The sequence below is a fragment of the Staurois parvus genome, unplaced genomic scaffold (genome assembly GCF_062004578.1).
Source record: "Staurois parvus isolate SC_StPar_1 unplaced genomic scaffold, SC_StPar_1.0 ptg001302l, whole genome shotgun sequence".
Classification (NCBI taxonomy): Eukaryota; Metazoa; Chordata; class Amphibia; order Anura; family Ranidae; genus Staurois; species Staurois parvus.
Genome location: NW_028319098.1, coordinates 12,294,115 through 12,308,927, shown reverse-complemented (window position 1 = coordinate 12,308,927; position 14,813 = coordinate 12,294,115). Strand labels below are relative to the sequence as shown.

At 41.2% G+C, this 14,813-nt stretch overlaps 1 pseudogene; it reads left to right on the top strand.

Moving 5' to 3' along the window:
- Window positions 1-2,575: 2,575 nt before the first annotated feature.
- LOC149437206 (U2 spliceosomal RNA) lies at window positions 2,576-2,691 on the top strand (annotated as a pseudogene).
- The last annotated feature ends 12,122 nt before the right edge of the window (window positions 2,692-14,813 follow it).

Below are 14,813 nucleotides of genomic sequence, written 5' to 3'. Positions count from 1 at the left end.
GAAAGGATATATTTATTTCTCCCAGAAAACTGTCATTTAAATTGAATTCATGTCACACATAATTGTTACTTTCAAATGTATGTGGCTCAGAGGATTGTAGGAATTAAGTAGAAATAACCTTTTATAACATACATTAATTCTTTATGGATGAAAAACAGGTGACCATTAAAATCTTAAAAAGCAATAGATTATTTTGAAACACTTATTTTCTCCAACTTACTAACACTTTGCTATCACTAATTATTATCCATTTGGAAGCAGAGATATTTCACTTTAATGAGATAATAAAAGCTATTGTTGCACTTCATTTTTTTTAGATGACCTGAATATGATTCAAACTTTTATCTTGTAGAAATCATAAAAATTATATTGGCTAATGTTATTAAACAAAAATAAAATACAAGAAGCATCATACATAATGAGTGGAAGATTGCACAATTACATACAGTATATTCAGGCTATTGAAGTCTGAATTACTTTCCTGCATTTTATAAAGTGATTGTATATTTAATATCCAGTCAGCCATTTTTAAATTGTGATTTGTAAGTTTTATTAATTAAATTATTTTTTTCTACTAGCTCAAATAGAAAAACAGATTTCTAAATGTCATGGAAATAATATGATTTAAAGATTAGTTTTTTTTTTTAAATTATATTTTGCTAAATAGTAATATTTCAGAAAAATAACTCATAATTATGGGCATTGTTATTGCTGATCATCTTTTCAATATGTATTGAGTCGCTGTTTGGAACAACCAGCCAACTTGAAGTGAAATGAGGTAAGTCATGATTTATCTGTGTACATTTTCTGGATCAGAGGTTCAATGTATTTAAGCAGTAGGGTCAACATAACAACCGGGCAGAAAGAAAATTCAGAACAATCTTAGCAATAACAGTGTAAATGTAGGCCAGCCTTCTCAACCAGGATTCATTTGCTGCAACATTTTCTCTTTTAGCATGACCTTTTTGTGTCTTTGTAATTCTGTCACCATCGTACCTATGCAGAGCCCGTAGTTTGGGAACAGTGGAGTGACTGTCTCTGGTGGGTATCCACTCAGATATCGCCATCAAAGATCTTTTTACCTGTCTGTATGGGGGCCATTTTTCTAGTAACCTTCAATGAAAAAGCCATTTTTCCTGCCACTAACTATCAATGTAGCCCTTTCCCCACTGACCACCAATATAAGAGAGCATTACACTGAACACAATGCAAAAGGGGTACTTTTCCTCTGATACCATTGTAAGGGCCCTTCTCCCACTGAGCCCAAATATAATGGGGCACAATACTGACAACCAGTGCAACAGCCCTTCTCCCACTGACCACCACTATAGGAGGGGGGCTACATAGACCTCAAATTTAAATAAGCCCCACATTAATTGCCAAAGTAAGGAGACATTGCACTGACCACAAATGTAAGAGGGCACTTCTCTCACTGATCACCAATAAAGTGGGCACTACACTAATCACCAAAGTAAAGGGCCTTTCTTTTACAGACCACCAATATAAGAGGGCGCTGCACTAACCACCAAATTAAGGGGTCCTTCCCCCATTTACCACAAATGCCAATAAAAGAGCCCTTCTCTACTGACCACCAATGTAAGAGCGTACTTCTCAATTGACCACTTATGAAACGGGTCACTAAAATTTTTGCCATCTACATTTATTTTTTTGGCCATTACTATTATTTGTTTCATTTCATGATTATTACTGGCTATTTTCATATAGAAAAGGGGAGTGTTAAAAGTGGCCCTTGTAAAGGTAATGCCAGGTGTAATTTTTATTCTGGTGTTCTATGAGGCCCTAACTTCATGCACACAGGCGCTTGAGGCCGTGCTAAATACATTTTGGACATATTTGGAACAATTTGCTATATAAGCTGACACTTTTACGCAACCAGCTGTGGTCAGAAATTTGTCTTCAAATAATTTTACAGCATATCTAATATCATCTACCTCCTTAAATGTCCATGTGGACTAAGGTATGTTGATCAGACTATCCATGAGGTTCATTTTGGTAATACTAGTAATTAGAAGTCATTAAACCAGCAGCTCAACACTTTGTATAAGCTAACCATAATGCTTTTCAGCTTTGGCTCATTTGTTTTGAGAAAGCATGCCCAACAAACAGAAGCAAAATCTTTTCTCATAGAATGTCACAACATTTAAATTTAAAAACTGGATACCCTTTACTCTAAGGGTACAAATGTGTGCAATCTGTCAGCATTTCTATGATTTCTATTGGTCTGTAGGCAGGGGCGTCCCTAGGGTTGGTGTCACTCGGTGCGATAACACTTGGTGACACCCCCTCTGACGATCCCCACAGAATAGATCGGATCTGCGGATTGAGCATAATGGATCGGACTCCGATCCATTATGCTCCCCAATCCGCAGATCCGATCCATCCTGCGGGGATCGTCGGCATGCAATCTATATGGGGTGACACCGGACCCACTCCACAAAAAGGTAAGTTGTAAAGAAAGCTGATCCCCGCAGGATAGATCCGATCCATCCTGCGGGGATAGTCAGCTTGCTTTACAACTTACCTTTTCGTGGAGCGGGTTTGGTGTCACCCCGTGATCGCTTCTCGGACTTTTGGCTAAGATCAAGTGTAGTATCTGTTCTTATCAGTGTCCAGTGGGGGTGCTCCCAGCCATTCTAGCTTTGCGGGGATGGCTGTTGTATAGTACCCCCACTGGTATGATGGGGGTCCGGAAGGCTAGTACCGGAGGGACAGAAACCGGGGAGCGCCACGAGTTATGCTGGGGCCCCGGGAGTAATTCCTCCGAGAAGACTGGAAAGACCCAGTACCTCCTGATTTGGACGGATCTACCTTGGTCTGGCCAGGGGCTGAGGACGCAAAAAGTCTGCAAACTCAGTGCCCCCTGAGTAGACGCTCTCAGGGGTGCCACTAGTAACACCTGGGTGTGGGACCCCACAGTGTGAAGATGGCACATGGTCACTGTTTTTCACTCTTTTTGCACAGTGCCCTAGGGACCAGGCCTTTTGGCTAGGACCAGGGCAATTTTTGCTACGGGCCTCAGGGCCTGGTCTGTGCACAATTTGGCACGGTACCACTTTTTTATTTTTTATTTATTTATTTAATTTATTATCCACTCCCACGTATTGTCACTTTTTTCTTTACTTATGTGTGTGTTTTCACGGATGGAGGGTGTGGGTCCTCGGGCCTACACTGAAGTCTAGGGGGAGGATGTGTGGCCTTTTGGTTCCTTCCTCCCCTGATCCCTAGGGGGCCCTTCTTCGGGAGAGCCCCCTGACCAAGTACTGGGTGCCTGGCTTCGGCTGGACACAAGGAACGGTGGTCCACCAGGCCTTTTGGCCAGGAGGACCAATTGGGAACCTTGTCCCTGTCAGGAGCTTCGTGCCCCGGGGGATCAGGGTAAGTGGTCCAAGCCCCTTTAGGGGTAGGACACAGCACACCCCTAAGTGCACTTTTTCGTGTGGTGTTTTGCACTTGCACTTTTTTTGTGAACACTTACGGGTTTTTTCGTTATAGTTGCACGTTTGCGGACTAAAAAAAAGAAAAGAAAAAGGTGTCACCCGGTGCGGCGCACACCCCCCGCACCTGCCTCGAGATGCCACTGTCTGTAGGTCTGTTGTTGATAGGCATAACTGACTCTCTGTGACGTTCATGTATTATTTTGTTTCATTATCACTAACAACATTGCCATGCATTATATGTCATATACATATTTGCTATTTACACTCAAGATTATGAATAACAAGTTTTAACTACCTATTTTCTGTTTTTATTGTGTATTTAAATATATGATCCCTGTTGGAAATTGATGCCATAATAGTGTCTTCAGCGATGTGAACTTGTTGCTGACACGGGGAAAGCTGCCCTTTTTTAGCAGCACATTAATGCATACTATCCAGTTTACTGCCCCAAATTACAACATTGTGATGTGCATCAAGGAACCACATTCTCACCCCTCCTATTGCCATATCTCCTGTTTTCCTCATGTCTGGGAGGCCTAAATGGAGAGATAGAGGTTCTTTTTGTGCAACTAGTATAGGCAAGAAGGTTGTGCATATGCAGGCCAAAGCAGTAGTCAGGCCTCACCTGAAAGGCAGTGGGTATGCTGTACAGCCGGAACATGCAGGAGTGATGGAGTGGATAACCATGCATTCAGGGGCGGACTGAAAACTCAATAGGGGATCATGGGGCCCCGTGTCCACACCCACACTCAAACCACACCCAAAAAAGCCTATGAAAGGTACTAGGGGCATCTCATGGGGCCCCCTACTGACCCTGGGCCCTCAAGCAGCGCCCGAATGGTCAGTCCGCCCCTGCATGCATTCACACCATCATTAACTTTCTACAGGTGGATGCACAAGAATTAATTTTATCAGATTTTGAGGAAGAGAGCAACAGGAGCATAGAGGGAGGGGACTCAGCTGCTCAGTCTGGGAACGTTTTTTCTGCAGGGTCAATCCTGTGTAGTACTTCAAAGTTTGCATTGTATTCTTGTGTTGTGGCACTGTCAAGGTGTCACACCTATTGTTTCTGCAGTTACTTCCTACTTTCAGAAATACTTTTTTAAAATTCATCTCATTCACCACTACAGTGATTTTAACAATAAATTGGAACACTTTTATAAGACACAAGAGGAAAGGTTGTACTACAATTGAAAATGTAACTATACGAAATCCACGTATGTTCTGAGTAATCTGCAGTTATAACACAAATAGTCACAAAAAAAATCAAACCAAATAATTAATGCATGTGCTGACAAGTATATAGTAAATACTGGTAACAAAACTTTGGTGCTCATAGTGTGAAACAAAAAAGAAGTCCATTAATGATCTACAACATCTGCAAAACTGAATCCACCTTCCACAACATTTTGAACAGTGATCTGTGAAAAAATAGGGTTCATTCCACCACTGTGGACCTTTAGGTTATAAAAGATCAAAATGGGCTGGATCCCTTTAATCCACTGGGATATGCTGTACCAGAGGGTTAAAAATCTTTTTTATCCTCAGAATCAACTCCAGGAAAAAAGTACAGCATTGCTATTCTGAAATGAAAACAAGGAAACCATGTACAGTGGGGCAAAAAAATATTTAGTCAGCCACCAATTGTGCAAGTTCTCCCACTTAAAAAGATGAGAGAGGCCTGTAATTGGCATCATAGGTAGAACTCAACTATGAGAGACAAAATGAGAAAAAAAATCCAGACAATCACATTGGCTGATTTGGAAAGAATTTATTTGCAAATTATGGGTGGAAAATAAGTATTTGGTCACCTACAAACAAGCAAGATTTCTGGCTCTAACAGACTTGTACCTTCTTCTTTAAGAGGCTCCTCTGTCCTGCACTCATTACCTGTATCAATGGCACCTGTTTGAACTTGTTATCAGTATAAAAGACACCTGTCCACAACCTCAAACAGTCACACTCCAAACTCCACTATGGTGAAGACCAAAGAGCTGTCGAAGGACACCAGAAACAAAATTGTAGACCTGCACCAGGCTGGGAAGACTGAATCTGCAATAGGCAAGCAGCTTGGTGTGAACAAATCAACTGTGGGAGCAATAATTAGAAAATGGAAGACATACAAGACCACTGATAATCTCCCTCGATCTGGGACTCCACGTAAGATCTCACCCCGTGGGGTGAAAATGATCACAAGAACGACAAGGAAAAATTCCAGGACCACACGGGGGGGACCTAGTGAATGACCTGCAGAGAGCTGGGACCAACGTAACAAAGGCTACCATCAGTAAAACACTACGCCGCCAGGGACTCAGATCCTGCAGTGCCAGACGTGTCCCCCTGCTTAAGCCAGTACATGTCCGGGCCCGTCTGGGTGATCCAGAAGAGGATTGGGAGAATGTCATATGGTCAGATGAAACCAAAATAGAACTGTTTGGTAGAAACACAACTCATTGTGTTTGGAGGAGAGAGAATGCTGAGTTGCATCCAAAGAACACCATACCTACTGTGAAGCATGGGGGTGGCAACATCATGCTTTAGGGCTGTTTCTCCGCAAAGGGACCAGGACGACTGATCCATGTACAGGACAGAATGAATGGGGCCATGTATCGTGAGATTTTGAGTGCAAACCTCCTTCCATCAGCAAGGGCATTGAAGATGAAACGAGGCTGGGTCTTCCAACATGACAATTATCCCAAAGATACCGCCCGGGCAACGAAGGAGTGGCTTCGTAAGAAGCATTTCAAGGTCCTGGAGTGGCCTAGCCAGTCTCCAGATCTCAACCCCATAGAAAACCTTTGGAGGGAGTTGAAAGTCAGTGTTGCCCAGCGACATCCCCAAAACATCACTGCTCTAGAGGAGATCTGCATAGAGGAATGGGCCAACATACCAGCAACAGTGTGTGCCAACCTTGTGAAGACTTACAGGAAACGTTTGACCTCTGTCATTGCCAACAAAGGATATATAACAAAGTATTGAGATGAACTTTTCATATTGACCAAATACGTATTTTCCACCATAATTTGCAAATAAATTCTTTCCAAATCAGCCAATGTGATTGTCTGGATTTTTTTTTTCATTTTGTCTCTCATAGTTGAGGTCTACCTATGATGCCAATTGCAGGCCTCTCTTATCTTTTTAAGTGGGAGAACTTGCACAATTGGTGGCTGACTAAATACTTTTTTGCCCCACTGTAGCTCTCCATATGACAATTAAAACCAAATATTTATTGATTAAAATTGCACTCATATATAAACAGTGTAAAACTCCATGTGTAACAGCACAAATGAGCAGGGGTTCTCCCTGTAGCAATTGTGCACACAGAGATGGACGCGGTCATCCATCTTGCTAAGGATCCTCCATCTTGTATCTCTCCCCCTGCAATACCCCCTCCCTCTCTGTTGAGTGACACATTGTCCCTGTGTGCTGGGTTCAAAAGTGCACAGGCAATCAGGCCCAGCCGGACAGCTTCATGGTTATAAATCCCAAATTAGCTGGTGCCCGGTTGTCTATTAGCTTCTCAATCTGAGAGAATCGTAAAACCATAAACCAGTCCTTCACTGGGCTTCAAAGACATTCCAGCTAGCCGTAAAACAGACAACACATTTAAAACCCACTTTTCCATATAATTTTATATCTGGAGATGGGAAATAATTACATAAAAACCACGCATATATTCGGATAGCTCCCTTTAATACGAGTCGTTTGATAGCTTACACCCCCTAGTTAAAGTCTACAGGAGAGCAGAAAGCCATATAGTTCTAGCTGAAATAGTGAACTATGCCATGTTTGATATCTAGATGTTCATCAGATGATTCTGCATATTAATCTACCCATGGATAGAATGTTACATGTACCTAGGGAAGTTTATTGCCCATGGTATAACTTGGGAGGGATTTTGGTTCTAGTCTGAGTCCCCCGCCTACAACACCCCTCCCCAAATAAGGCGATTGGTTCTTTGCTGTAAGGAGACACCCTGCTGAGTTCCTAGAAAAAGGCTGTTATGCTTGGAGCAGTAAGTTGAAGAATTCTTCCCTTTTAACATCAGAACCAACTTGGGAGATGGTACCCTTGCTCTGAAACTTGATCTGCTTAACCCAGGACTTTTGGCAAGTACTCTACCTCTCTAAAACTTCCTTTTGTTATCTCTTTGCTATGTTATTGCTCTCTGTATTTATATATATATATTGGCTACATCTTTTTCTGTAAATATTGTTATTGCACCCTTTTGACCTTTTTAGTAATAAATCCTATTATCTGAAAAGTGTTGAACTGTTTCTAAAGCTCTTTAATGGAAACTAATAATCCCTGTCTCTGAAGAGCGCTACTGTGTGTTTTAAACCTCTATATATCTCTGCCTGCAGTGACAATGATATACAGACAATTATTCAAACATCATAGTGTATTGCTAATATTGGCGAGTTTCCTCCTTTTCTCTACAAAAAGGCGGTGGTGGCGGTGTGAAGGGTTAATTGTGTAATTAACCTGACCCAGTAACAATCGCTGTCAGGCTGCAGGTACATAGATTGTGATCCATTAGCTGAAAAATCTTTGTACAGGGTGCAGCTGAGCGTGGCATTGTTACACATGTGGCAGCGCGGTTTTAGATTGGCTAGTCCTTCGGTCACGAGTTGGTGAGAAGGGCTAGGGTCTGATGCCATGATCGTCACACTCCCTGCAGCTCATTGCTACTCTGAGACCGGGCTGATAGATCAGAGTCCTAACAAGCAAAGTTGGGCTCCTGTAAGAACAATCCCTCCTTTGTGTCACTGGGTGTGCTCCAAACGCTCTACAACATTTGACTTCTTCAAAGGGACTTCTTACCTGCCAAATTTAGGCAATTTTTTGAGGGTCAATCCTGTGTTACCCCTCATACTTGCAGTGTATTCTGGCACTCTGGTGCGGTTAAGGTGCCACAGCTGATGTTTCCAAAGCTGCTCCTCAGTTGCTGCATGCATAATAATGCTCTTTGTCTTCTATTTATTGGCCTAATATAGTGCTATGCCAATCAAGATTATTTGTGGCTATTGTCTCACTGAAATAACGTAGTCCAGCAGTGATTTCTTCATTAAAATGTGCCTAACTTCTCCTCTTAAAGTGTGGCCTAGTAAAAATGCTGCACTCTAATGTCAACGTTTTGATTAAAAGCTGCATGGTGCCTCTCCTGTTCAAAATATGATCAATTAGGGTTAGAGTTACTCCTGAACTGCTGAAACGCTATAGTCTTTACAATATTTCTTACTTTATTCTGTGGTATATACTGTACCCACTTAAATGTTGAATTTTTGGATGAAAATCTGCATTCTCTGTATTTCTTTCAAAATGAGTCCTATATCAACTTGTCCTGTTTTACCCTATTGTATTGTGACCTTCTAAAATCATGTACTGTACATGATGTGCAGCATGTCTGTACAATATGTATGGTTGTTGTCTGTAAAATAATTCTCTCATTTGTATTTCTTGCTAAAAAAATGACTTGTCTCTCTCCTTCTACATTGCTACCTAATAAAGCTGCTTAAAATCTCTCCAGCCACTGTGCTGTATGTCTGGCTATTGTCTCTAAAATATGGCCTTGTCATTTTTATTGAGTATAACAACTGTCTCACCTCCTAAATGTGGGGTTGTGGTTTTAAAGTGTTTTATGCACTCTGTGTTGACATTGCTTAAAATTTGGTAGAATTACAGTGTGGTACCACACTAAATGATGATCCTAAGCTAAGCTATGAGGCATGTTTTGCCACTGTTTGGCAATGGTTACAAATTAAAGGGCTCTAGCTATATTATTTTGAAGTGTAAACCTTTCAATAGCTTTTATATCAGATCTAAGCTCAATTCTAGCCTATTACTGCTTGATAAAAATAAAATCCGGTGTTGCTTTTTGAAGTTGAAATAAATCAGATTGGGGCTTAAAGGTAAAAAAATGTATTACACATACAAATTATGATTCTAGAATGCAATGTTGCGTACACTGACTGGAAGAATCTTACTGGTCAGTAACATACTATTTGAAGAATAAACTGGAGGGTACTCTCCACACTGCATATTACTTCTTGTACCTCTTGTATTGAATGGTAATATAATTTTTCATTACTTGGTATGACAGCTCCCCGCTTTTAATTTAATTTGTTTGACAATTCCTTGTTTATTAGCCTTTAAAATTATTTTTTAAGAACACCCCCCCCCCTTTCTCAACAATAACCACTGCTGCAGCAATAGTATTTGTTGCTGCACGATATAGGTAACCATATTGCAGGGCATGGGACCACAGGGTTAGCACACTAACACATAAAGCAGAGTTGTACAAAATATTGAGAGAATGGTAGGTGGGGCCCTGGCCCAGCCCAATATTAGGGTCTGTAGGGATGCTCCTGTACTCTTTCAGGGCTGATTTATTTCTTTACTCTACTACCACTAGTTTAATTTTTCTTTTAGTATGCCACAATCAGATTTTTTACCTTACCAGCCTAATATAAAGCAACAGGCTCACTCTTCTAATGATAATTATGTAATTATTATTATATTCAAGTCTATTAGATGTTAGAGCAGTCCCTCCTCACAAGATGGATTAATAAATGCAATATGAAATCTCTGTCTTTCCTCCATTGTTGTTGTTGGCAGCAGTACAAAAACCGCCCCTGCCAGTTTGCAGAACATAAACTCACATTTCTTTCAGCCACATCATAAAGATTTACCACTACTCTGCCTTTCCCATTAATCACTCAGTGATGTTACAGTAATGACAGCGTATTCGCACACAGAACTACCACCACTACACCCCATTAGTGTGCTTTGCGGAATCCGTTCTGTTTGACTACTGCTATAAAACAAGAAATGATTTTTGTATAAATGAAATCCAGCAGAGGGGCAACCCATGAGATTGGCATGTATAAAAATAAAAATAAATATTATTGTAAGTGGTTCCTGCTGCACTTTTTAATCACACATACATCATATGGTGATCATTGCCGGGGCACATGGAGTGATTTAGAGACTGATTCATGGTTACAGCAATAACCTAAACCTGGGATTGGCACAACACCATCTCTCCAAAAATAAAATGTGATTTATTCACAATGATTGATTGTCACAGTGAATGTTTTGTGTTAAGGGACTGATAGCTTTAAACTAAACTAAATATTGGCTGAATAAAATGTCAACCATATATTTTGTAAGAACGTTAGGAAACATTATTGCAGACCTTTTGACATTATTGGCCATGAGTTTTCTTCCTGGAGTTCTCTACATTTTTTACATTTAGTGCAAAGTGGGAGGTTCCACATTTACCTTCAAACATATTCCATTCCAGTGTTCTGTGAAAATGTCTTTCTTAGGTTCCCTGCAAGTATTAGTAGATAATGTAAGAACTTTAAAAGTGAAGTTTTCAGCACAGCAAGTCTTTCTGATAAAGCCATCCTTCTAAATTAGACATGTAGCGCTCACCTCCTTAGGGGCCTCTAATATTTTTGGATCCCCCCTAAGCTCTGCATGGCCAGGCAACATGCATTTCCTACATCTTCACACAAAGTCAATAAACAGTTCTTGAGCTGTTTTTTTGTTGTTTTTATTGAGGGGTTAACATCTTGAATGGGGTCTAGGGATATATGGGATGCCCAAGGAACTGAAACTTGGGGACAAACTTCATAGCAATACTGTACAAAAATGTGGAACAGAAAAACAGCACTGTCTCTTTAAGGAGCACTGAAGTCCCCTTGATGTACCTTCTCAGACCCCAGATGAATCCTTCCTCCTTCACCTGGCTGCACTGAGGGTATCCCTGGGCAAGGGATTCACAGATCTGCCACTTAGGGAGTCCAGGATGAGAACTAGTTGGGTCTTGCACCTGACTGTCCTCTCCCCTTTCTGGCATGGGTGGTGTAGAAGCACTCACATTGTCCTGTTAGCTTGATGGGTTGTAGCTGCTTTCAGACTTTGCACTCGGCTGGCTCCTTCCCTGCTGACAGGATTGTCCTCTCTAGGAAATTTGGCACAATGAAGGGCTAGAGGGCACTACAGACACAAAAGGGTTGACTTGAGGAAGCTCTTCATCAAGAAGTTTTCTGATTCTTAAATTACCCCATATGTCATACAATGTAGTAGTTGTTTGACTTCAGACTCTGTGTTCAGTGTTAAGAGAACAGAAGTAGGTCAGTTGCAAGAGTAGGTGGTTGAAGAACCAACATCATAGATGTCTTCAAAGTGAAAGGAAAGGAAAATATTTAAAATTAATTTAGAAATTGGATTGCATACCTATTATAATTATTTAATCATAACATAGGTATATGTGAATACCCAACTCCTTCCATTTTTTGTTTTGGCTAGAGAGGAAGGGTCAGAATCTTTGTCAGATTTTTCTGTCCTCACTGGGGAGATTTTTCCTAACTTCCTGTCCCAAAGACTGTCAAAAGGGACAGGACATGATGGAGAATCTCTTCAACGTGGACTGCAAAAAAAAACCCAAAACAAAAATACCATTTTTTTTGTCAGAGTTGGAGCGATTTGTGGTGTCACTAGGACATAAAATATAGAGAAAACTCCCTGGCGGAGTCACAGACACTAACAAAATACTAGCAGAAGTTCTATTTATCTATGCAAAAAATGTTTTTTTTGGAATTTTTCTTTTAGCAGGATCAAAACAAAAAAAAACAAATTAAACATAATTATTTTGATAATGGTTTGTTGGAGTCACAAGTCACAGGTCAGAAGTCACAGTCACAAGTCACAGGTAGCAATAAAATAAACTACCAGAAGTTCTAGCTATCTATTTAAAACTAAAGATAGTTTTTGTAGATGGGATTTGAGGCTTAGGATAGCCAGTAAATAGATATTTTTCTATCAGTTGGATCAAAATAAAAGAAATTTCAGTTAATTGCAATATGTTATACTTTTTTGCTAATGTTTAGTTGTTTTAGATGTCTAAAACCGCAATGCAGTGTGGAGCATGTGCAGTATGATGCTAGTTTATTAAAGAAATTGAGACTTTTTAGTGAAAAAAAATCTATTCCCTTCAATTATCCAATCATGTGGAAATAAATTTCTGTTCACTTTGAATACCCAGTCACATGCAGATGCTTTTCACATGATTGGATTATTGAAGTGAATATTCACACAATTTTTTAGGGAAGAGTCTTAACATCTTTAATAAATCAAATTGTATATGTATTGGTTATACGTATTGGTTGCTTCAGTAGCTTTCTGATATGCAAAAACAGGCAACCATTCTGTATATGCCCAGTCTTTGCATTATGTAGTTATACAGATAGTTACAGGCTGTCCAGGATGGCAAGGGGTTAACTGTGTCTAGACTCTTTTCCAGGGCTTTCTGAGTCCTGCTCCCTGCTGTAAGTCACATAATTATCAGAGGAGTGCTCAGATCACTCTCTCTCTCTCTTCCACATTGGCATTTCAGAGGAGGAACTGCTGCAACATGTAGTCCTACTGGAGCATGCACCCCCATCCCTTCCCCCAGCTGTGATTCTCCTTGGACAAGGAACCTTCCATTACTGGACTTGTTTTGAATGGATTTGCTTCTCTGGAAGGTGTAAACCTGGGCAGCCTGCATTAGTTAATTATGGCTGGACTCTGTTCTTGTGTGCTGTGCTGTTGGACTATGTTGCAGAATATTCAATAAAGCTTTGCAAAGCTGGTCAGAAGTTATTCTAAAGGGGTGTATGATGTTTTCTGGTGTATGAAAGAACAGGACCTATAAAGCACACATTGGGTACAGAAGCATGGTCACTACAGAGGGTTAACTCAGCAGCAGAAGGTGTGGAGGAAGTGAACAGTTGCCATGGGTAATCAGCGACAAGTGTAAAGTGAAGCAGCCTGTCATGAAGCGTGGTACCTTGCATGGCAACAGGCGAGGGGGTCGGAGCTCTGACTCCCTCCCCAGCTGTTGATTTCCCAAAAATACCATGAATGAACCTACGTTATGGAGACCCACAACCTGGCCACATGGTACAGGAGAGCAGAGGGACTTAATTCTGTGTACACATGAGGTCTGTGATATGTGAGCGGAAGGATCCTATTCTGTCACTTGGACGCTGGACAGGTGGAGGAGGCATAGGCCCAGTTGTGTCCCTCCTAAATGCAACCATTCATGGACAAGGTGTGTAGTAACATGGAACAGCATGTTCCACACACTTTGTACATTTAAGTTCTGCACACTGTATACAGATCGTCTCCATGTCAGGGTACTGCCATAATGTTTGTCTTCACATGAATGCGGTCCCGCCTGGTCCTGGGCATTGATGAGTGCGCACACACACACTAAAGATACCCCACATGCAGGGTAAGTAGACCCACACATGCTTAGCAGGCATTTTACAGCAGACCACAGCAGACTCCAACCAAAATTCCACAAAGAGTGGGAACGTTCACTGCTTTGATATTGGCTAAATTAGTTTGTCTATCATTCTCATCATTATCATTAGAGATGAGCGAATCGAAGTATCCGAAGTGGAATTCGAGTCGAATATCGGAAAAATTTCGATTCGTGCCGAATCCGAAAAACAGCCTAATTCGGACGCGCGAATCGAAATTTTTCCGAAAATGGCGGCTGACATGTGCGGCGACGGAGCGGGGATGTCGGGGAAGGCGCGCAGACAAGGCGCGCTGCCCCATAATGCATTCCTCAACGACATGTGATCGCATCAGCCAATCAGCAGCCAGCCAGCCAGCACTGTGTAATGGTCGAGGTATATATAGCGGCCATTTTGGAAATCTTCATTTGCCTGCAGTCATTGAACAGAGGCAGACCGCTCTGTACTAGGGACAGGGACAGAGTTAGGGCCACAGAAACGAGAATTGGGGACAGAGAGAAGTTACTTAGGGACAGAGAACCATTACTCAGGGACACAGACTTGTTAATGAGGGCCACAGAATCGTTATTTAGGGACAAAGAAACGCTAGTTAGGGCCACAGAATTCATACTCAGGGACAGACAGAATTTTCACTCAGTGCCAGAGAATTGTTACTTAGGGCCACAGAAACGTTATTAGGGCCACAGAATTTTTACTCAGGGACAGACAGAATTGTTACTGAGTGCCAGAGAATTGTTACTCAGGGACAGACAGAATTGTTACTGAGTGCCAGAGAATTCTTACTCAGGGCCACAGAATTCATTCTCAGGGACAGACAGAATTGTTACTCAGGGACAGACAGAATTGTTACTGAGTGCCAGAGAATTGTTACTCAGGGACAGACAGAATTGTTACTGAGTGCCAGAGAATTGTTACTCAGGGACAGACAGAATTGTTACTGAGTGCCAGAGAATTGTTACTCGCACAGACACAAAATTGTTACTTGCACAGACACAGAATTGTTACTCGCACAGACACAGAATTGTTACTGAGTGCC